Source organism: Hemitrygon akajei, chromosome 15 (assembly GCF_048418815.1).
Source record: "Hemitrygon akajei chromosome 15, sHemAka1.3, whole genome shotgun sequence".
Classification (NCBI taxonomy): Eukaryota; Metazoa; Chordata; class Chondrichthyes; order Myliobatiformes; family Dasyatidae; genus Hemitrygon; species Hemitrygon akajei.
In genome coordinates this window covers 26827314-26852575 of record NC_133138.1, presented here as the reverse complement: position 1 = coordinate 26852575, position 25262 = coordinate 26827314, and the positions used below count along the sequence as shown (strand labels likewise).

The window sequence follows — 25262 nt, the reverse complement described above, 5'->3', positions numbered from 1 at the left end:
TAAATACAGTATGTGCGCAGGCATCACGAATATCCTCTGGTTTAAACCGCCAGCACATTGATTAAACAAGGAACAACATTTAACCTCTCCTGGAGTCTTCAAGTGACTTGTTGTTCAGACTGACAACAATTTGATGCCTGAATCTTTGAACATCTTCTATTGATTTTGTTTATCTGCAGTGAAAAATCAGTTGTTAAATATTCTTCATGGTCTTTGGTGCTCACATTTTCTTTCCATTTGTCACAGGCACGTGTGAAAGGTTAGTTCGTTTAGGAATGCTTGTTCATTGTTGATTCAAAGTTTAGTGAGTTTACTTTATCATGCCAGTCACCCGCTGAAGTTTAATGGACCTCTTATTTTAAGATGGCAGCACTTTCATGGCAATTTACAACTTATCCTCAGTTACTACTGTCCTTTTCTGACCTAGTTTTTATTAACTCTGTTACATTTCAGTTTAACTTGTTTTGCTTTGTAACTTTGAAACATTAAACTAGTTCAAACGGAGACACAGGAGTCTGAAAAGCGGATCTAACTTCGAGTTTACTTTAAGCAAGGGGAACGTTTCACATGGTAACGTGATGCAATTCATGTACTTATACATACTGTATAACCTGTAATGAATTGTTTAAAGGAACAAGAATACTTAATCAAATATATATATATGATTATTCAAAAATATCACTGAAATATCACATACACAACAGGTATCATTAAAGTTTGCTCTATCTAAAGAACTTTAAGATTTCCATTATCTCCAGATTTTGTATTATAATTGTTCCTGCATTCTTGATGTAAAAAAGACCTCTAAATATTCCAACTTTTTAACATCACTTTCAAGCCATTATTAAATAATCTTTAAAAAATGTAGAAAAGTACAGATGGAAGAAGGATTACTTTGTATGTTCTCTTGGCCCTCCTTCACCATCCCCCAGGATCATAACCCATTTTGTGTTCAGTCCATTTTTGATATCAACCACCCTTATCCTACTGCCCAAAATCTATCAATATCATTCTTCAATACATTCAGTGTCTGAGCATCTATAGTTTTCCAATGCAGAGAGCTCGAGGTATTTATAATCTGCCTTATAAGATTTTATTTTTCTATCGTAGCTCAGTCCTAAACTCCAGCCTGTCCTCAGAGGAGTTAAGAAGAATGCGGGGGGGGGGGGGGAATATCTCATCAAAAATTACTAACTGTTGAAAGGCGTAGATAGAGTGAATGTAGAGAGGATGTTTCTAATATTGGAAGAGTGTAGGAACAGTGGGCATAGCTTCAGGATAAAAGAGAGATGTGGATGAAATTCTTTCGGCAGAAGGAGGTGAATCTGTGAAATCCATTAGCACAGATAGCTGCTGAAGCCTAGTCATTGGGTGTATTTAAAGTGCAAGTTGACAGGCTGTTAACTAGAAAAGGTGTTAAAGGCTACAGGGGAAAAGGAGGAGAATGGGGCTGAGAGGGAAATTGAATTAGCCATGATGGAATGGCAGAGCAGACTCAATGGGCCAAATGGCCTAATATTGCTCCTATGTCTTATGGTTTTATAGTCTATTTAAACTAGTTCTCTAGTTAGAGAAAAGTAGCTAGTGCAAGGTTCAAAGTAACTGTGTCATCTATTCTAAGGCAAGTCGACCCCATTTCGTACTTAGGGAAAATGGAGCTTGCTACCAGATGGAGTAGCTGAGGAGAACAGATTCATCCAAAGCTAGCTTGGAAGAGAAATGTGCAGAAAGCTGCGTTGACGAGATGCGATGTTAGATGAGAAGAGGTTGTTATGGAGAATAAATCGTAGCACAGATCTAATGAATCAAATATTCTATGTTATGCTCTCAAATTGTTTACCAGTTTATCTTCATATCATAGAAACCTATGCTATAGAAGGAGGCCTGTGCTGGATCTATAAAAGTATAGATATGGCTAGTGTCAATCTTTCCTCTTTTGCTTGTTCAAGTAAGCTGAAAAATTTAAATCTTCAAATAATTCCCAACAGTACCTTGCAATTAATTAGAATATTGGCTTACACTACTGTTCTGAATAGAATGTTACAAGTTTTAACAACAATCTCTGAAAACATTTCACCTGTCTCCCTTTTTTTTTCTCAAAAAGTTGTGCAAATGTGGATTTTAAATCCACATGGATTGACTTTACCTATCAAAGTGAACATGTCCAGATCACCGATATATTCTTCCTGCTGTTCTGTAGGTCTCCTGTCATTTGGGGCCAAAGAATCAATGACAGTAAACAAAATCTTTACAACTATCAACGTCCTTGTTTGACTATCAACGTATTTGTTATTATTGGAGGTTGCATTAAAGGTAACATTAAAAACTGGAACATTACTGCTGAGCTGCTGAAGAACCTGACTGCTGAAACATGGTATGTGCTGACTAGGACATTCAAGGGTTTGATCAAATGTACATCATGTGGATTTCTTTATTTGCAAACTAGAAAAGTATTGTCATATTGGGTAACACAATATTAGCATTTTACCACATCCACTAAAAGTACCTTTATACCTTTACCATTATTTTAAAAATACTTGAATAAAGAACTTGATTTTTCCTGCCTCCTTTTAGTAACGACTCTAAATTCCACTGACTCCTTTGTTTCAGTTCTACTCTTCGCCTGGTGTTCCAAACGTGTGGCACAGTAGCATAGCAGTGGGTGCGGTGTTTTACAACACCAACAATTAGGGTTCAATTCCTGTTGCTGTCTGCAAGGAGCTTGTGCGTTCTCCCTGTGACTGCACAGGCCTCTTCCGGGTGCTCTGGTTTCCTCCCATGTTACAAAGGTGCATGGCTTAGGGTTAGTGAGTTGTGGGAATGCTATTTTGGTGGCAGACACATGGCAACTCTTGTGGGCTGCCCCAACCCATCCTCGAACTAGATTGGTCCTGGACACAAACAACACACTTAACTGTATGTTTTGATGTACATGTGCAAAATAAAGCTAATCACTGATCTGGGAAAAAAAATTAAATGCGCATAATGGCCACTTTAGGTTGTTGATTAGTAAAGATGTCAACTTCTACGAGGAAAAGGTAGGAGAATGGGGTTGAGAGAGATAATAAATCAGCCATGATGGCATAGCAGAGCAGACTTAATGGGCCACATGGTCTAATTCTGCTCAAGTGACTTACGGTGTTATGGTCTTAACTGTAGCGAGGACGTCTTCTGGCAAGGTTCTAAGCTTTGGAATTCACTCCTAACATTTCTTGTTCCCTTATTTGTCCTTTAGGATGCTGCTTACAGCTTTTAGTCAAAGCTGAAAAGTTCAAAGGTCAAAGTAAATGTCACCATATACAACCCTGAGATTCATTTTCTTGCAGGCATACTCAGTAAATCCAATAGCCATAATAGAATCAATGAAAGACCGTACCAACTGGGCATACAGCCAGTGTGCAAAAGACAGCAAACTGTACAAGTACAAAAAGAAATAAACAATAAATAAACAAAAAAATAAACAAATAAGCAATAACTGTCAAGAAAATGAAGAGTCCTTGAATGTGAATCGATAGGTTGTAGGAGCATTTCAGTGATGAGGCAATCATAATTAAGTGAAGCTATCCTTATTGGTTCAAATGTCTGATGGTTGAGGAGTATTAACTGTTCCTGAACCTGGTGGTGTGAGTCCTGAGGCTCCTGTACCTTCCTCCTGACAGCAGCAGTGAGAAGAGAGCATGATCAGGGAGTTGGGGGTTCCCTGATGATGGAAGATGTTTTCCCATGACAATGCTTCATGTAGACGTGCTCAAAGGTAGGGAGGGCTTTACTCATGATGGCCTGGGCCGTATCCACTACTTTCTGTAGGATTTTTCATTCAAGGGCATTGGAGTTTCCATACCAGCCATGGTGCAGACAGTCAATACACTCTTCAGTGTACATCTATGGAAGTTTGTCAAAGTTTTAGATGTCATGCCAAATCTTCGCCAACTCTTAAGAAAGTAGAGAAGCTGCAGTACTTTCCTCATAATTGCACTTACATGCTGGACCCAGGACAGATTCTCTGAAATGATAATACTGAGGAATTTTAAATTACTGACCCTCTCCAACTCTGATCCCGAGGACTGGCTCAGAGACCTCGGGTTTATCTCTCCTGAAGTCAATAATCAGTTCATGATCTCACTGACATTCAGTAAATAGTTTCTTGAAACAAAATTTATTTGATTGTGCTCTTGTGAACCATCTTATTTCCATTTGTTCCCTTGAACTTGCAAGACCATTTCACATTATTGTTGTTTTCACACAAGTGGCCCTTCTTTGTGAACCTTGGGTGTAACTAAACCACATAGTTTCCAGGCTGGAGGCTCACTGATCTCTGTCCAAGTGCTAAGAATTAAAGCTGATCTCAGTTCTAAAAAATTGCCAGAGAGGGAGAAAAAAGATTCCAACCCTCAGTGCCTTAATATCAACGAAGGAAAATGGTGTTTGAAGTCAAGGCTTCAAACCTGGGATAAGGCCACTCATCCTATGACACCTAAGGCCAAAAAGTATACATACAATTCCAACTTTGTCACAGGACGAGATTACCAGTCGAGAGAGGAGAATATTCTAGGTAGTTCTCGAAGATTCTTTGAAAAAGATACATCACCCCTTTTGGCTCCTAGAAATCCCTGGCTATGACTGCAGGAGAGTGAGGAAGGAGAATTTTGGAATGGTGCTGAAAAATTCCAGTCGATGCGTTGTGAGCACAAAGGAGCATAGTGTATATGTTGAAAGGAGTGCACTGTCTTTCAAACTACCCACCCACCCATATATTCAGGTACCTCCTACCCCACAGTCTGCATAATTTCCAAGTTCCACACTGGTCTAATCAGTCATCTCTGAACCAGGTAAGAGAGTAACGAAAATCATCCTCAAGCTCAGGGCACCACATAGCCAAATAGCACAGAAAGAGGCCCTTCAGCCAGCTCATCCATACTGACCAAAGCTATTCTCATACGTCTATGTTTCACCTGTATCTCTCGAAACCTTTCCTAAACATTTCCAACATTTCCTGTTCACGTTGAAGAGTTTCACTCGATCACTGGATTAGAAGGCCTCTTGAAGTGGTGAGACTGCCCCACAGCAAGAGTCATGGCAGAGAAGGGAAATACCTCATCGAAACATACTTTATAATTTGCATTGAGTGCTCACATACATGTTCTTCCATATTTCCCAGGAACTTGTCTTCAGGTACGAACATAACAAGTGATTATGGAACAGGAGGGTTTATGCCCTATCGGTTCAGAGGTACTCCAACTGGCATTGCCATCTGCTTCTATGCGTTTGTGGGGTTTGATTGCATTGCGACCACAGGTAAGTTTCTCATGGTGAAAAGTGTGCTACAAAGTTTAAAGCCAGTGCATGAGAATCAATAAAGATTTGAGACTTTTTTTTGTATTTTAAGTGAGACTTCTCTGCAGAGTTGTGCTAAGAAAACATTCCATGAGTATTAGTTTGCTGTTTATATGTAGATTCCTTTCCGAAATCTATATACTACTAAAGCTCTCGTGCTCTGTTTGTCTGTTCGTGACCTCCAATTAGCGCAAACAGTGCATTACAGCAGCACTATTTTTGGCTAAATCGACTTAAAATGCGCTGGGTTACAGAATGCAGGCAAAGTTCAGGGTTATTTATTTGTATATGATTGCTCCCTCGCCAAAATCAGCTTTGACCCGAGAGCCGATGTCAGCCATGATGGAAACCGCGACGCGACACCACGATGCATGCCCACGGCCAGCCTCAGAAGCGACTCACGACGCTCACAGCAGTGACACCAACCGGAGAAAAAGGGCAGTGCAGCTCTATTTCGAGCGGTCACATTCTGCTGGTCACCATCAGCATGTCCAGGATTGGGTTAGATCTAACTGCCACCCAACAACAAGAGATAATTAAATCTTATTGTAAAGACGTACTTTGAGACACCCATCAAACCCTTTGCTGCAGTTAAAGGACAGTGGTGACTATATCACGTCCATTTAGGAGAGCACCAACCACATCATCAAGAATAATCAGCATCCTGGAGGCTTTGGTGTTACTGCTTCGTATCTTCTATCCAGCATTAAGGTAATCCTGGTCAGCCTAATCCTGCTGCGTGGAAAGAAAAGGGAGACGTCATGGTCAAGAGATGACGCCAAACATCATCAGGAAGCAGCAAGGAGAGGGAGAGAACAAGAATCGGATGAGGCCAGGGTCGCACGACTCCAGGATCAAAGAGTCAGGACAAAAGAGATGAGAGAAGAAGAGACAGAGGAGGAGGGGAATGCACATCTCCAAAATGACAACAACTGGCACAGGAGGAGGAGAGAGGAAGAGACAAAGGAGCTGAGTAATGCACATCTCCAGGATCAGAGACAAAGAACAAACAGCAGAAGAGATGAAGAGACGGCGGACGAAAGGACTGCACGTCTCCAGAATGACAACAAGAGGCACAACGGTGGCCGATCAACCAGAAATGTTGCCATCAGAAGTGTCCTTCGTTAAACGAGGACAAGCTATATTTGTCTTGCTACGCGTTGTTCTTCTTTAATAAACTGAGGTTTTCTTTTTCAATTTCCAAAGCAAAGTGATACCAATAGCATTCAGGAAAATTTAATGTTCATTCTGGTCACATCAGTCTGCACTACCCTTCTCTCAAAGGGTGCCCCAACAGATCACCACATCGTCTAGTCTTTACTAAAGAACAGGGCCTTAGGCCCACTGAGTCTTCACGGACACTAAGCACTCATTTACACTAATCCTTCAGTAATCCTGTTTTTTTAAATTGTTCTCTCTTTCCCATCAACTCCACATGGACTCTACCACACAGCTACACATGGGAGAAAATTTGCAGCAATGAAAAACTTGCAACAGCATCAGATAAACAGCATTCACAAGAGAACCTTAAGTTCAGTTTAAATTTCAAACTAAATTATTATCTAAGTACTCCTATATCACCATATACTATCTTGAGATTAATTTTCTTGCAGGCATTTACAGGAAAATAAAGAAATACAATAAAATTTCTGAAAAACTATTGAAAAAAAAGACTGACAAACAACCAATCATTTTAGTTTCAATATTTCTGCCATTAGGTCCAAGATTTCAAGGTGCCAACACCCAAAAGTATCAAGTTCCTTCTCTAAAATGCATTAAACCTTCTGAAAGCTCTTTGACCAAACATTTGGTCATCCGTACTTGTTTCACATGATGTTAAATTTTGCTTGAAGGTGGTCCTGGGATGTTTTGCTCTATAATGTGCTATATAAAGGCAAGTTATTATTGCTGCAACACTTTCTATTTCAATTTTCTGTAAGTAACTCTTTTGTTAGCAAAGAAAATGGAATGATGATGTTAAAATTACAGTGAACACATTATTTCTGATCTCAGTCTCTTGATCCGCCTTTCTGCTTGGTTACACTTTGGATCACAAAGCAGCCTATCGACAGTTGATTTTACTATGAAAGTGGTTTATAAATGAAAGAACTTCAACAGAACCTGAGGAGATTTTAAGCTATTTTTATTCTGTCATATTTCACCTTGATTCTCTTTGTGGTTTTCTTCCCAGGTGAGGAAGTGACAAATCCTCAGAAGTCCATCCCAGTTGGGATTATGTCATCTCTTCTCATTTGCTTCTTGGCCTACTTTGGGGTTTCTCCCGCACTGAGTCTTAATATGCCCTATTACCTCCTTGATACCAAGAGTCCACTCCCTAAGACCTTCCAGTACAGATTTCTCCTGCTATCCGAAGGTAGAGCGTTCCTATGAAACTGCTTGTAAGCCAAAATGGTGTAAAGCGAAGAAGCAATTACCATTAATTTATATGGGAAAAACTTTTGAGCGTTCCCAGACCCAAAAAATAACCTACCAAATCATACCAAATAACACTAACGTATAGTAAAAGTAGGAATTATATAATAAATACACAGCCTATATAAAGCAGAAATAATGTATATACAGTATAGTTTCACTTACCAGAATCAGGAAGACAGCGAGCACACTGGAAGGTTCACGCATTTTTGTATCATACAGTTCTTCGTAAGCACTCAAAGCATCCTGCAAACCTGCCCTAAACCTACGTGGCTTTTCAAAATTAAAGTCATACTTTTCTACAATCATTGCAGCACTGTCAATTGTAGTGAAAATCATACGCAGTTCAAAGCTATGGCGGCTTGATGCTGACTGTTTGTTTTGCTGAGAGCAAAACAAACGCTGAACGCTATTTTCACTTTTCGCCTTTTCTCATAAAAGCGAAAATCCTCTTCGGATTTCTTTCAGTTAGTGTAAACAAGTACTAAAGTAGGTCTTTCATAAAAGCGAAGTGGCATAAAGCAAACTTTTGTAAAGCGGGGGTACCTGTATATTGAATGGGGTGCTGCCAATTATTCTGTGGCTATGGGCTCACTATGTGCCCTTTCCACCAGGTAAGGTGTGAAGAAAATCTAATTCCCCCCACCCCCAGTCAAATAGAACTGACAATTTCAACTTACATTTAAGGGGCAAGAAGGCTTCTGTCTTCCAACTATACCAGGACTGCTCATTATTTATAACAATGGAGAAGTACAGAACTGAGCAAAAGTCTTAGGCACATATACAGTAGGGTGCCTAAGGGTTTTGAATAGTACTGAAGTAATTTTATGTATCGCACTGTACTGCTGCCACAAAAAACATGTAAGTGATAATAAACCTGATTCTGATATGGGTCTCTTTTGTGGACTGAGAGTGGGAAGTGGGGCAGGGAGTGGGAAATCATGGCTGGGAACAAGGGAAGGAATGGGAAGCACCAGAGAAGCATTCTGCAATTATCAATAAACCAATTGTTCGGAATCAAATTACCTTGCCTGGTGTCTCGGGAGTCGGGTGTGTCTGCACCCGCACCACACCCTGCCCCTGGCCCTCCTTCTCTGCCACCTGCCCCACACCCTTCTCGTGATGCTTCACCCTGGCCATTCCCAACATCCTTAGCTGCTGCCAGATTTACAAACTCACAGCCTGCTTCACATCGACAAATACAGTATTGTGCTAAAGTCTTAGGCACCTTAGCTATAAGTATGTGCCTAAGACTTCTGGCACAGTACTACATATAAGAATTAAATTAAATAACTGCAAAAACAGAAAAAAATAAAGAAAAGTAATTGTGAGATGTAGTGTACATGGGTTCATTGTTCATACAGAAATTTGATGGCAGAAGAGAAGAAGCTGTTCCTGAAATGTTGAGTGTGTGTCTTCAGGCTCCTGTACCTCCTCCTTGATGGTAGCAATGAGACGATGGCATGTTCTGGATGATCAGGGTCCTTAATGATGGATGCTGCCTTTTTGAGGCATCACCTTTTGAAGGGGTCCTCAATGGTTTGGAGGCCAGTGCCCATGATGGAGCTGGCTGAGTTTACAACTTTCTGCAGCTTTTTCCAATCCTGTGCAATGGCCCCTCCATACCAGACAGTGATGCAACCAGTCAGAACGCTCTCCATGTACACATGTAGAAATTTGCAATTGTCTTTGGTGACATACCAAGTTTCCTCAAAATCCTAATGAAATTGCAGTTAACATCAATATGTTGGGCCCGTGATAGTTCTTCAGAGATGTTGACATAGTTGATCCCTTGATGAGGACCGGCGTGTTTCCCCTCGACTTCTCCTTCCTGAAGTCCACAATCAATTTCTTGGTCTTACTGATGCTGAGAGCAAGGTTGTCGTGACACCACTCACCTAGCTGATCTATCTTGCTCTTGTATGCCTCCTTGTCATCATTTTATTCCTACTTTATTCCTGTAAAACTGCAATATTATAAGCCTTAACCACTAGTCCAACATTTTTGTTGCAATGCTCCATCAGCACATAAGAAATAGGTATAGGAGAGACTATATGCTCCCTTGAGCCAGCTCTACATGTTGGTCAGGTTGTGGGTAATCTTCTCAGTCTATTTTCCCATTCTAACACCATGCTCTTTGATCTCCCTACTGTACAAAGTCTTGAATATACTTAAAGGACTGCTTATCCACCTCTGAGATTCATATCCCTCTATGTAAAGAAGTTTCTTTTCCTCTCAGCCAGACAGAGAAAGCCTGAAATAAAACAAAAAAAAAGGAATGTAATATCATCTGGTTGGGAGGCATCTGTGGGGAAAGAAACAGAGATAACAACAAAAGATGCTGAAAATATTCAGGATGCAATGGAGTATCAGGAGAAAGACTAGAATCACAGATCAGAAACATTGATGCTTGTTTCCTGTTCCACAGACACTGTCTGTTTTGTTGAATATCTCCTACATTTTTATAATTAGAGAATAGAATAGAGTCATAGAAAAGTACAGCACAGAAACAGGCTCATTGGCCCATCTGGTCCAAGCTGAAACATTTAATACATATAGAAGCATAGAAGGAGTCTGAGTTTTATCTCAGCATTTTGTAATACAAAGCAATGATTCTACAATGATTCTAGGAATGAAAGGGTTAACACATGAGGTGTGTTTGATGGCTCTGGGCTTGTACTTGCTAGAGTTTAGAAGAATGAGGCCTTATTGAAGCCTATCGAATATAGAAAGGCTTAGATAGAGTGGAAATGGGGAGGAGGTTTCCTGTCATGGGAGAGTCTAAGACTCTCAGAATAGAGTGACATCCTTTTAGAGCAGACATGAGGAGGAAATTCTTTAGACAGATGGTGGTGAATCTGTGAAATTCATTGCCACAGAAGTTTGTGGAGGTGTAGTCACTGGGTATATTTAAAGCGGAGGTTGATAGGTTTTTGATTAGCCAGGTCATCAAAGGTTATGGGGAGAAGGCAGGGGAATGGTGCTGACAGAGATAATAAATCAGCCATGATGGAATAGAGGAGAAGACTTGATGGGCCAAATGGCCTAATTTTGCTTCTATGTCTTATAGTCCTATGGTATGTAAAGACTTTTTCATCATCAAATCATGATTATGAGTGAGTTTACAATTATATCTTTGTACAGACAAAGATAAAAAAAACAATACAGATAAACAGAATTCATATATAGTTCTTTGCACAGCCCCATGTTCTGACCAGATGAACAGATTTAAATGCTGGATTTTGAAACAGTACCTGCATACGTCCTGAATATCTGAGTGAATACATACCCACAGATGCAGCTTACACATATTAGTTGATCTCCGAGGATCATCACCTGTTTGTGGTAGACAGTCTTGTGAATTCCTGAGATCCCGAGAGCGATACTGTCGGTGGCCAATATCCATGAGCGTGTGAATGACTGGAAGATGCAATCAGTCAGAATATTACAATAAATAAAAAAAATAAAACAACCGTAAACCTAGCATAAAGACTGCATTGAATTTAAAGGTGACTATAGTGACTCATAGCCCCTGAAAGGGTCACATGTGGCAGTAAGGCCAAGGGGAAGGTTCCATATAAGAGAGAGATTCAACTAGGACCTGAACAGCAGAGCTGGCAGAAATGATATGTCACATCAGCAGTGAAGGCCAAGGAAGACTGCAGTCAAGAAAGGTCCCCAGTCATCTTGCTTTCCATGGCACTGGACCCTGACCCTGATCTGTCAAGGACTGAGTGGTGGCAGCCCATGCATCAGCCTCCCCACGTTAAACCAATCATCCTCAGGCATTCTCCATTAACAGAATTACCCTGACATCCCAGAATAGTTATGTGGATTCTGGGTCAACCTCTACAACCACCTGAAGACCCACCAATAGAAAACCCCTAAGAGGACATCATGCTCGACTTGAGTGATTGCACTTTTATATTAGTTGACATTGGAGTGTGTGTGTGTGTGTGTGTGTGTGTGTGTGTGTGTGTGTGTGTGTGTGTGTGTGTGTGTGTGTGTGTGTGTGTGTGTGTGTGTGTGTGTGTGTGTGTGCACGCGCGCCCCAACTTATATCCTCTAGCCTGCTGATATCCATATTAACACTCACCGAATGCATAGGTCTGATAATAATCTGCACACATCTACATTAATCCATTAATGACTTCAGTTGTACCTAGCACACTCAGTGGTAACTTTATTAGGTACACCTGCTTGTTAATACAATATCTAAACAGTCAATCATGTGGCAGCAACTCAACGCAGAAAAACATGCAGATATGGTCAAGAGGTTCAGTTGCTGTTCAGACCAAATAAAAGAATGGGGAAGAAATGTGTCCTAAGCGACTTTGACCATGGAATAGTTGTGGGTGTCAGATGGAGTGGTTTCAGCATCTCAAAGACAGCTGATCCACTGCAATTTTCATGCACAGCAGTCTCTAGAATTTACAGAGAAACTTGCAAGAAACAAAGAAAACATCCAGTGAACAGCAGTTTTGAGGGCAAAAACACTTTGTTAATGTGAGAGGTCAGAGGAGAATGGCCAGACTGGTTCAAACTGACAGGAAGGCAATAGTAACTCGAATAACCACATGTTACAACAGTGGTGTGCAGAGGAGTAGCTTTGAAAGCACAATTCGTCAAAGTTTGAAGTGGATGGGCAACAGCAGCAGAAGACCACAAACGTCCACTGAGTGGCCTAATAAGCAGCTACTGAGTGTATGACTACCCACTTAACTAACACAGAATTCAGCAAGCACTGCTCATCTTCTTCTCACTTCAGTCTTTGTGTTGATTTTCCGTTTGATTATTATTTTATTTCCCTACAGCCTATTGGGTTCCATGTTCCCTTTACCCTGTATTCTGTTTGCAACGGCGAGGGATGGCTTGCTTTCCAAAGCCTTAGCAAAACTGAGTAAACGTCAGACTCCAGTCCTTGCCACAATCATAGCAGGAAGCATCTCTGATAAGAGACAACTTAGATTTAACCTCATTCTGCTTATTATTTCCAAGTAAAAATTTGTTTGTAAATAACCAATACGTAATCCACTTCTGTCAATAGTTTTTCAGTCAGAATATCTCTTCATCAGTTACAATTCTTTATATGAAGGAATAATTCCAGTTCTGCAGCATTATTAAAGAAAACCTTTTGCAGCATTATTAATTAATTTATTTATTGAGATACAGCACAGAATAAGCCCTTCCAGCTGTGCTGCCCAGCAACCCCAGATTTAACCCTAACCTAATCATGGGACAACAATTTAAAGTGACCAATTAACCCACTAACTGGTATGTCTTTGGACTGTGGGAGGAAACCGGAGCACCTGGAGGAAACCCACACAATCACAGGGAGAAAGTACAAACTCCTTCAAGGGAGTGGCAAGAATTGAACCCAGATCACCTGTACAGTAAAGCACTGTGCTAACCACTACACATTACTGCTATTGGGAATAATATTCCCAGTAGAGACGACTAATCATTTCTCAGAGTATTCATTTCCTGCTGCCCTTAATTCTCATTCTGTTCCCTTCCCTCCTTGTGGCAGTTGCATGATCTTTTCGCTCATTAATTGGTCCACCAGGATTCAACCAAACTACTGTTACTGATACATGAATCAATGCAAATAATTCTGGTTATTACATGCAGAGGTTATTACATCATAGAAAAGCCAGATATGATCTTCATGAAAGACTATTATTTATCTGCGGTTGCAAGATAGTCATCAAATGGGGGAGTGGAGTGTTTAATCTGATGACTGTACTATTGTGTGAAATTTTATTATTGCATACAAGGAAGGATCTCAGTTCATTTATGTAGTGACTTGTAGGTGACATATAGAGAGGCGAAGGTGTTCAATGAAATAGTCACACATGAACTCCAAATGGAGTTGAATATTATCTTGTTATGCTAAATATTCTAAGCTTCTTAAATATTGTGACATAGAGTCATAGAGCACTACAGCACTGATTCAGGCCCTCCAGCCTATCTAGTCTGTGGCAAACTGTTATTCTGCCCAGTCCCATTGACCTGCTCCTGGACCATAGCCCTCTATATCCCTCCTATCCATGTACTTATCCAAACTTCGTTGAAATGCTGCAGAGGAGCCCGCATCTCCCACTTCTACTGTTAGCTTATTCCACACTCGCACAACACTCCTTGAGTTTAAGAAGCTCAGCACATTGGCAACATTCAATCGAATTTATTTTAAGAGCATTCTTCGTATAGGGTATTTAAATTAAATATAAAACCTAAACTATTCCCTAATGATCTTTTTTAAACTGCTTTTAGCTATAATAGCTTGCCTTCTTGACTTGAAATCATTGGTTGATATGATGTCCATTGGAACACTTCTAGCCTATACTCTAGTGGCAATGTGTATCCTCATTTTGAGGTAAGAACACTACATCTGTGTACAGGAAAATGCAGTTCAAACATAATAAGGATGGACATTTAACTTATCATTATAATTTTTTAATACAATAGGTACCAACCAGATCCTAGTTTTGAAGCTGAGATTGAAATGTTCAAAGGGCGACAGATTTCAGAGACTCCTAAACAAGGTTTCAGTTTGAAGTTGTTGATTCTTCCTCCTCAATTCTCCACAAAACGGTCATCAATTATTGTGACATACTGTGTAGGGTTAATAGGTGAGTATCCAGAATTAGAATAGGTGATATATGCCATGAAATTTGTTGATTTCTGTAAGCAGTACTGTGCAATACATTAAACAAATACTACAAGTTACGGTGTGAAATATATAAAAAAATAAATAAACAGTGCAAAGAGAGAGCAAAATTAGTGAGGTATTGTTCATGGGTTCATGGACCATTCAGAAATCTGATCACAGAGGGAAGAAGCTGTTCACAAAACATTGTATATGTTTCCTCAGGCTCCTGTACCTCCTTCCTGTCGGTAGTAATGAGAACAGAGCATCTTCTGGGTGTGGTCGGGGGGGGGGGGGGTTCTTTTGAAGATGTCCTTGATGGTGAGCCAGCCCATGATGAAGCTATCTGAAAAAGAATTTGTCACAAAAATTATTACTTCACAAGGCATATTACTCATCTCATACATAACATGATGTTACTCATTCTGACTGTAGTCTGGCCCAAGTTATTTGATCCTCCAGTGCCTTCAAACGAAAGGTAAGGTAAGGGTGCTGAGGAAGAGGATTTCTTGGAATGTATGCGGGATGGTTTTCTGAACCAACATGCCGAGGAGCCAACTAGAGAGCAGGCCATTCTAGATTGGGTATTGAGCAATGAGGAAGGGTTAGTTAGCAATCTTGTCGTGCGAGGCCCCTTGGGTAAGAGTGACCATAATATGATGGAATTCTTCATTAAGATGGAGAGTGACATAGTTAATTCAGAAACAAAGGTTCTGAACTTAAAGAAGGGTGACTTTGAAGGTATGATACGTGAATTAGCTAAGATAGACTGGCAAATGATACTTAAAGGGTTGACGGTGGATATGCAATGGCAAGCATTTAAAGATCACATGGATGAACTACAACAATTGTTCATCCCAGTTTGGAAAAAGAATAAACCAGGGAAGGTAGTGCACCCGTGGCTGACAAAGGAAATTAGGGATAGTATCAAGTCCGAAGAAGAAACATATAAATTAGCAAAAAAAAGCGGCACACCTGAGGACTGGGAGAAATTCAGAGACCAGCAGAGGAGGACAAAGGGCTTAATTAGGAAAGGGAAAAAAGATTATGAGAGAAAGCTGGCAGAGAACATAAAAACTGACTGTAAAAGCTTTTATAGATACGTGAAAAGAAAAAGATTGGTCAAGACAAATGTAGGTCCTTTACAGTCAGAAACAGGTGAATTGATCATAGGGAACAAAGACATGGCAGACCAATTGAATAACTACTTTGGTTCTGTCTTCACTAAGGAGGACATAAATAATCTTCCGGAAATAGTAAGGGACCGAGGGTCTAGTGAGATGGAGGAACTGAGGGAAATACATGTTAGTAGGGAAGTGGTGTTAGGTAAATTGAAGGGATTAAAGGCAGATAAATCCCCAGGGCCAGATGGTCTGCATCCCAGAGTGCTTAAGGAAGTAGCCCAAGAAATAGTGGATGCATTAGTGATAATTTTTCAAAACTCCTTAGATTCTGGATTAGTTCCTGAGGATTGGAGGGTGGCGAATGAAACCCCACTTTTTAAAAAAGGAGGGAGAGAGAAACCGGGGAATTATAGACCGGTTAGTCTGACATCAGTGGTGGGGAAAATGCTAGAGTCAGTTATCAAAGATGTGATAACAGCACATTTGGAAAGAGGTGAAATCATCGGACAAAGTCAGCATGGATTTGTGAAAGGAAAATCATGTCTGACGAATCTTATAGAATTTTTTGAAGATGTAACTAGTAGAGTGGATAGGGGAGAGCCAATGAATGTGATATATTTAGATTTTCAAAAGGCTTTTGACAAGGTCCCACACAGGAGATTAGTGTGCAAACTTAAAGCACACTCATGGCAGATGCAACTTAATGTGGATAAATGCGAGGTTATCCACTTTGGTTGCAAGAACAGGGAAACAGATTATTATCTGAATGGTGGCCGATTAGGAAAAGGGGAGATGCAACGAGACCTGGGTGTCATTGTACACCAGTCATTGAAGGTGGGCATGCAGGTACAGCAGGCGGTGAAAAAGGCAAATGGTATGTTGGCATTCATAGCAAAAGTATTTGAGTACAGGAGCAGGGAGGTTCTACTGCAGTTGTACAAGGCCTTGGTGAGACCGTACCTAGAATATTGTGTGCAGTTTTGGTCCCCTAATCTGAGGAAAGACATTCTTGCCATAGAGAGAGTACAGAGAAGGTTTACCAGATTGATTCCTTGGATGGCAGGACTTTCATATGAAGAAAGACTGGATCGACTAGGCTTATATTCACTGGAATTTAGAAGATTGAGGGGGGATCTTATTGAAACTTATAAAATTCTAAAGGGATTGGACAGGCTAGATGCAGGAAGATTGTTTCTGATGTTGGGGGAGTCCAGAACGAGGGGTCACAATTTAAGGATAAAGGGGAAGCCTTTTAGGACGGAGATGAGGAAAAACTTCTTCACACAGAGAGTGTTGAATCTGTGGAATTCTCTGCCACAGGAAACAGTTGAGGCCGGTTCATTGGCTATATTTAAGAGTAAGTTAGATATGGCCCTTGTGGCTAAAAGGATCAGGGGATATGGAGAGAAAGCAGGTACAGGGTTCTGAGTTGGATGATCAGCCATGATCGTACTGAATAGTGGTGCAGCCTCAAAGGGGCAAATGGCCTACTCCTGCACCTATTTTCTATGTTTCTATGTTTCTATGTTCTTTTGGTCTTTGGACCTGGTTGGTCTCAGCACTTAGTCTGAGGGAAAATGACAGTCTATGTTCTCTATAAGACCGTAAGACATAGGAGCAGAATTAGGCCATTTGGCCCATCAAGTCTGCTCCATCATTCAATCATGGCCGATCCTTTTTCTCCCCCTCCTCAGCCTCACTTCCTGGTACCTATCAAGCTCTGCCTTAAGTACACCCAACAACCTGGCCTCCAGAGCTTCCTGTGGTGATAAATTCCATAAATTCACCACTTTCTGGCTAAAGAAATTTTGCCGCATCTCTGTTTAAAATGGATGCCCCTCTATCCTGAGGCTGTGCCCTCTTGTCCTAGACTCCCCCACCATGGGAAACATCCTCTCCACATCTACCACGTCTAGGCCTTTCAACATTCTTAAGGTTTCTGAATTCCAGTGAGTACAGACCCAGAACTATTAAATGTTTCTCATATGATAACCCATTCATTCCTGGAATCATCCTTGAACCTACTGAACCTACTCCAATGTCAGCACATCTTTTCTTAGATGAAGAGTCCAAAATTCACAGTGAAGCCTCACCAGTGTCTTATAAAGTCTCAGCATCACATCCCTGCTTTTGTATTATAGACTTCTTGAAATTAATGCAAACATTGCATTTGCCTTCCTTACCATCGACTCTATCTGCAAGTTAACCTTTAGGTTGCCCTTTACAAGGACTCCCAAGTCCTTTTACATCTCATATTTCTGGATTTTCTCCCCATTTAGAAAATAGTCTGCACATTCATTTCTGATACCAAAGTAAACAACCATGCATTTTCCAATATTGTATTTCATTTGCAACTTTCTCGCCCATTCTTCTAATCTGTATAAGTCCTTCTGCAACTTACATGCATATTCAACACTACCTGCTCCTCCACCAATCTTTGTATCATCTGCAAACTTGGTAACAAAGCCATCTAGTCCATCAACTAAATCATTGATATACAGCATAAAAAGAAGCGGTCCCAACTGTTACGAACCCCGTAACTGGGTGTCTTACCAGCAAAGATAGGAGTATCCGCTGAAGTCTGATGATACTATTTTTAACTGTATTTATTAGTAAAAATACACAAAAATAATATCAATGCAAATATACAGATAATATACATCATCAATACTAAACCTAAAAGTGCAGGTATAATAATAATCAATAAGAAATAAGCTCTATCGTTGTCTAGGGGATAATGAATTGTCCGATGGAAATATAAAGTTCAGTTCAGTTCATGCAGGCTGCAGTCGTTGTTGTTCGCGGTGCTGCAATTGTTGGAGAGAGAGAGAGAGAGAGAGACTAACAGCTATTAACTTGCCGACTTTCCTTTTACGATCTTGATCCGTATCCATCCTTTAGCTAGACCGTTCCATGGAGGACTCGTCACCCAGGCAAGGATGGACACACACACAAGTCCCCACCGGTCTTGTAGCGTCTCTCCTGGTGCGTCTGAGGGGTGTTCCCCAGACCCTCACTTTTATCCCCACTCACGGGGTCTCAGGTGTCAATCAGGTTGGGATGATGCAATCCCTCAACCAGACCACTCTGGTTGCCCCCTGAGGGGTTTCAATGAATAGAACAGTACTCAATACACAATTCCTTCTTCAAGAGACAATAGCAGTAATCTCTCTCTTTGTCAATAGGAGACATTCCACCTTTGTGTATCCCTGCGTTGTCTCTCTCTCATTACTGACATGCTGTGTATCTCTCTCATTTCCTGGGTATCAGACCCGAAATAACAGCGATTTTGCGATTCTCAAGGGGGGGGGTGGCAACTTTGCGATTCTGTACCCTTCTGCCCATCAGAGTTGCTCCTCATTCGTAACACAACACCGACCCCTACAGAACACCACTTGTCACTGGCAGTCAACCAGAAAAGGATCCTTTTATTCCCACTCGCTGCCTCCCACCAATCAGCCAATGCTCTAACTATGTTAGTAACTTTCCTGTAATACCATGGGCTCTTAACTTGGTAAACAGCCCCATGTCTGGCATCTTATCAAAGGTCTTCTGAAAGTCTAAAAATACAACATGCACTGCATTTCTTTACTTTAATTTACTTTACTTTATTGTCACCAAGCAATTGATACTAGAGTGTACAATCATCACAGTGATATTTGTTTCTGCGCTTCGCATTTCTTTTATCCATCCTACTTGTAATCTGCTCAACGAATTCCAACAGATTCATCAGGTAAGATTTTGCCTTAAGGAAACCATGCTGTCTTTGTCCTATCTTGTCATGTGTCACCAAGAACTCCATAACCTCATCCTTAACAACAGACTCCAACATCTTCCCAACCAATGAGGTCAGGCTAACTAGTCTATAATTTCCTTTCTGCTGTTTTCTTCCTTTCTTAAAGAGCGGAGTGACAATTGCAATTTTCCAGTCCTCTGGCACCATGCCAGAGTCCAATGATTTTTGAAAGATCATTACTAATGCCTCCACAATCTCAACCGCTACCTCTTTTAGAACCCATGGGTACAGTTCATCTGACCCAGGTGACATATGTATCCTTAGGTCTTTCAGCTTTTTGAGCACCTTCTCCTTGTAATAGTTACTGCAAAAACTTCTCTTCCCTCATCCTGCACCATCTGCAACACTGCCAGTCTCTTCCACAGTGAAGACTGATGTAAAATACCCATTTAGTTCATCTGCCATCTCCTCGTACCCTGTTATTATTTCTCTGTCCTCATTTTCTAGTGGTCCTACATCCACTCTCATCTCTCTTCTATTTTTTACATACTTGAAAAAGCTTTTACTACCCACCTTGATATTGTTTGCTAGCTTGCATTCATATCTTATCTTTTCCCTCCTAATGACTCTTTTAGTTGTAGGTTTTTAAAAGCTTCCTAATCCTCTGACCAATCCTTGCTTTGTTGTATGCCCTCTCTTTTGCTTTTACATTAGCTTTGACTTCCCTTGTCAGAACACGGTTGTACTATTTTGCCATTTGAGTACTTCTTTGTTTTTGGAATATATCTCTCCTCCACCTTCTTTATTTTTCCCAGAAACTCACATTATTGCTGTTCTGCTGTCATCCCTGCCAGCATCTCCTTCTGATTTACTTTGGCCAACTCCTCTCTCATACCACTGTAATTTCCTTTACTCCGTTGAAATATTGTTACGTCAGACTTTACTTTCTGGCTATCAAATTTCAAGTTGAACTCAATCATACTGTGATCACTGCCTCCTAAAGGTTCTTTTACCTTAAGCTCCTTAATTACCTCTGGTTCATTATGGTATCTTATGGATAGGGGAATCAAGGGATATGGGGACAAGGCAGGAACTGGGTATTGATAGGAATTGATCAGCCATGATCTCAAAATGGCGGTGCAGGCTCGAAGGGCCGAATGGTCTACTTCTGCACCTATTGTCTATTGTCTATTACATAACACCCAATCCAATATAGCTGATCCCCTAGTAGGCCCAAAAACAAACTGCTCTAAAAAGCCATCTCATGGGCAATAAGCAAATTCACTCTTGAGAGATCCATTACCAACCTGTTTTAATCTTCCATGATTATCATAATGTTGCTCCTTTTGACATGCTTTTTCTATTTCCCGTTGTAATCTGTGGTCCACATCACAGCTAAGGTTGGGAGGCCTGTATATAACTGCCATCATGGTCCTTTTACCCTTGCAGTTTCTTAACTCAGCCCACAAGAATTCAACATCTTCCTACTGATTTGATGCCATTCTTTACCAGCAGAGCCATTCTCTACTCCCAATATGCAATATTTGCTATTATTTTCTATCAGAAAAGCAATTTCTTACCATGTTACCTCTGCTGCTTTACATTTTCATAATAGACAAGCCTAACATGGTCCTTCTGTAAACATCCATCTGAAGTCCACATGGTTCACAAGAACTGCTTTGTCCTCATGTATTACCTAAACAAAAATTCCATCATGTTAGTTAGTCATGATTTTTGTCTCCTACCCAATGACTCACCCAAAGACTGTTAATTTATCCTGTGTTCTTGTTTCTAGAATGTTGAACAGTGAAGGTTATCAGTGAAAGAAGTAGGCAGATTCATCTTTTCTCCTTATTTTGAGAAATGAACTGAAACATTTGGAATTCTCCTTTGTACCACTCATGGAACTCAGGATGATTGGATAATTATGGACAATATCGCTGCAATTTAAACTCTTATTCCCTCAACAAACTCATTAAATCCCAAAGGACTTAGTGACATAAATTTAAGTAAGGAAGAATTTCTAACCAATTCTAAAACCCCTCTGACAGATGATGGTCAGATGAACTGTTTTCCTGCTTCATTTTATTCAAAATCTTTTCCTCTTCTGGAGATCTTTGTATGTGACTTCCCTCATACAAATGTACTTTGCCTGTACCCAAATCATCTCCATTTTAATGAGTGCCAATGATGTTTTTGACTGACAATTTTTCTTATAGAACCAGACCAATTTTCTGGTCAACAGCTCCTCCTCCAAACAATTTTGTTCCAACTTGCCTTTGACCTAAAGTAAAATTTAGGATATTTTGACATTGCCATTTACTCCATTTGACCTACCACTGCTTTAATACGTGTGCATTTCAAATAAACATGCCGTGAAAATTAAACCTGAAAATTTTGGTAAATTATTAAGTATCATCAATTTACTTAGTTAATACGTGTACATCAAAACATACAGTGAAATGTGTCATTAACAACCAGTATATCCAGTTTTTGCAGTTGTTGTAAATCCAGAGCAATGAAGACAAAATGCTGAAGGAACTCAGCAGGTCAGATAGCATTTATGGAGCAGAATAAATAGTTGATGTTTTAGCTGAGACCCTGATGAAGGGTACTGATGGAAGTTCTTGGCCTGAAATGTCACCTGTTAATTAATCTCCCTAGATCACAGGTTCCCAATCTTCTTTATGCCATTGACTCCTACCATTAACCAAGGGGTCTGCGGACTCCAGGTTGGGAACCCCTGCCCTAGATGTTGCTTGACTTCTTGCATTAAATGTTCATTTATCACCATAAGCCAAAAAATACGTTGGGGGCCGCCAGTGCCATGAAAGCTTTATAATGACTTTATACTGTACTTTTTCACAGTCGTCATAATTTATATTCTAAGTGGAATGATGACCTATGGGTTGAAAACTATCAGAGTAACAATGATTGGGAGTGTTGGCTTTTTTGTACCTGTCATACTGGCATCAATATTCATTGTATTTGTTATCTGGAGCCAACCTCAAAATCAGAAGAAAGCCATGTTTATGGTAAGATGATGGTAGGAAATAATGGACTCGTAAACAATGAGATAGATATCTGATATTTTATTTAAATACTTGTGTCATTAACTAACAATGTAAGTTTATCTCTATTGTGGAATAGAATAGGATGATGTAATTCTATAGATTTGACCATTATTTCAATAATGTTCTGTTAAAATGATTGTTATCAATGAGGTTGTCAATATATATATATTTGCTCTGTTTAAAGGTTCCCTGCCTACCATTTCTGCCAATATTCAGTATTTTGATAAACATTTACCTCATGGCACAAATGAGTGTAGCCACATGGATTCGACTGTCTATCTGGACGGCTATTGGTAAGATTCATCATCATAGTTAAATATCTCATCATGATACAGGCTGACACAGCTGTAATCTACACTCAGTGGCCACTTAATTAGGTACACCTTACTGCTGCTTGTTAATGCAAATATCTAATCAGCCAATCATATGGCAGCAAGGTGATACACAAAAGCATGCAGACATGGTCACAAGGTTCTGTTGTTGTACAGACAAACATCAGAATGGGGAAGGAATGTGACCTAAGTGACTTTGACCATGCAATGATTGTTGGTGCCAGATGGGGTGGTTTGAGTATCTCACAAACTGCTGACTTCCTTGGATTTTCAAGCACAAAAGTCTCTAGAGTTTACAGAGAATGTTGTGAAAAACAAAAAAAAAAATCCAGTGAACAGCATTTCTGTGGGCAAGAACACCTTGTTCATGAGAGAGATTGGAGGAGAATGGCTGGACTGCTTCAGGCTGACAGGAAAGCGACAGTGACCATGCGTTACAACAGTGGTGCGCAGCAGAGCATCTCTGAATGTACAACACATCAAACCTTAAAGTACATGGGTTACAGCAGCAAAAGACCACAAACATACACTTTGGCCACTTTATTAGGTACAGGAGGTAGCTAATAACGTGGACACTGAGTGTATGTCAAATTGCAATTCAATGAATCTGCATCATCTTATATAAGTTCTTTTTGAATAAATTAAGATTGATTAGATCAGCCAAATCTTAATTTCTTGCCACATGAGCAGAAAAATCTCCGAAGCAGTAAAATTCTTTACAATAAAAATAAAAGGCATGATGAAAGGTCTGTCCAGAATGTCCACAATACTCTTTACCATAGACGCTGCCTGCCCTGCTGAGTTCTCCAGCATTTTGTGTGTGTGGCTTGGATTTCCAGCATCTGCTGATTTTCTCTTGTTTGTGAAAACAATTATTTATCCATTTCCTACGTACTGACTGCATCTCTCTTGTTCTTCCTTCACTCATTTTCTCTCTGTTTAACCCTTCCTATTAGTGTTCAATAAAGTTAATCTTTAAGTTCAGTTCAGTTTCAGTTTATTGTCATTTAGAAACCACAAATGCAATGCAGTTAAAAAACGAGACAACATTCTCCAGAGTGATATCACAAAAGCACAACAAAACGGACTACACCAGAAAATCCACATAACGTTTGTTAATCCCCAAATCCAACGTCCGGAGCGTGTATATTAATATTGCGCTACTATCTTAACGCGTTTCCCAAAAAGGAGCTCCAAATCCACCAGACAAAACAAGACTACCCAGACACACCAAGTTAGAAGACCAACTCTACCACCCAACAAACCAAAAACTAGAGCTACAAGATCTACACAAAACCACATAGTTACATACAGTTATAGTTAACATATAGTTACAACAGTGCAGATAATACCATAATTGATAAAAAAAAACAGACCATGGGCACAGTAAAAATAGTCCAAAGATGTTAAAAGACTATAAGTTCGAAAGAAACCCCCACACAGTTTCCAGAAGTCCTCAGGGTCCTGATAGACTCGTCATCCCATGCAGGCAGCAGAAGGGAATACCCCTGCTATGGACTTCTACGCCGCCGGACTCAACCTCGCAGACACAGCACACAGTGAAAGCGCCCCGCCGCAGCGGACTCCGAGTCCGTTGAACCTCCAAGCCTCTGACCATCCTCTCCGGCACAGCCTCTCTGAGCACTATCCTCTGCCAAGCGCACTACGACACCCCCGCCAATGGCCCGTGGCAACGCAACCCTGAGGACTGGGGGCCTGTTCTTCTCAGCAGAGACCTGGACCTCGCAACCTTCCAGAGATTTCCAGATGTTCCTCCGTGCTCCCACATCTGTTTTTCATCAGATTTGGATTGTGCACGGCACCCCGTTTAACAAATAACAGATATCAGCTCCAGAGCGGCTGCTGCAAACTGCATCACATCGCCATCTTGGATGTTTAATTAATTAAGTTTAATTAATGACAAAAGATGAAATCCAGGCAGTAGCTGCCTTGTTTATATTATGCAGTCAGTTTTGTTGTTGCTGGTCAACTAAGAAAAACTTTCCTCTCCTTTCCTGCACGTTACCAATACTGAATAACACACTTTTCTGCACTGTTTACAGGTTTGCTATGGTATCCAGCACAGCGTGGTGGGTCAGCAGCCTTGAGAACGCTCTGTCCCAAGTCCATTTGAGATCACATGGCCAACAGGGGAAGAGCATGAGGATGACAAAGTTTAAGGGAACTAGAGACTAGGAGAATGAAGATGAGTTCTCAGCCAACTGAATGACTCACCGTATTTTCCAATGCCAGCAGCAATTTATCCCTATGCAGCATGTCTAATGTAAGCAAACATCCCAAGATGCTTCATATTCAAAATAAATTTATTATCAAAGTACATACATGTCACCATATACAACCCTGAGATTTATTTCCTTGTGAACATACTCAATAAACTCGTAACAGAATAATAACCAGAATCAATGAAAGAAGCCCGCACTTTCACAAGGTTATGATAGACATAAAGTCACAGAGTAATACAGCACAGAAACAGGCCCCTCCTGAAATTATTCTCCCTAGCTTGAGATTTCCCCACCAGGTAAAACAGCAATTAAATACACTCAGAATTTTATACGTTTC

General features: G+C 40.4%; 1 pseudogene; it reads left to right on the top strand.

Moving 5' to 3' along the window:
• LOC140739545 (cationic amino acid transporter 2-like) overlaps positions 1-24878 on the top strand; it is a 36993-nt pseudogene extending 12115 nt beyond the window's left edge.
• Positions 24879-25262: the final 384 nt, after the last annotated feature.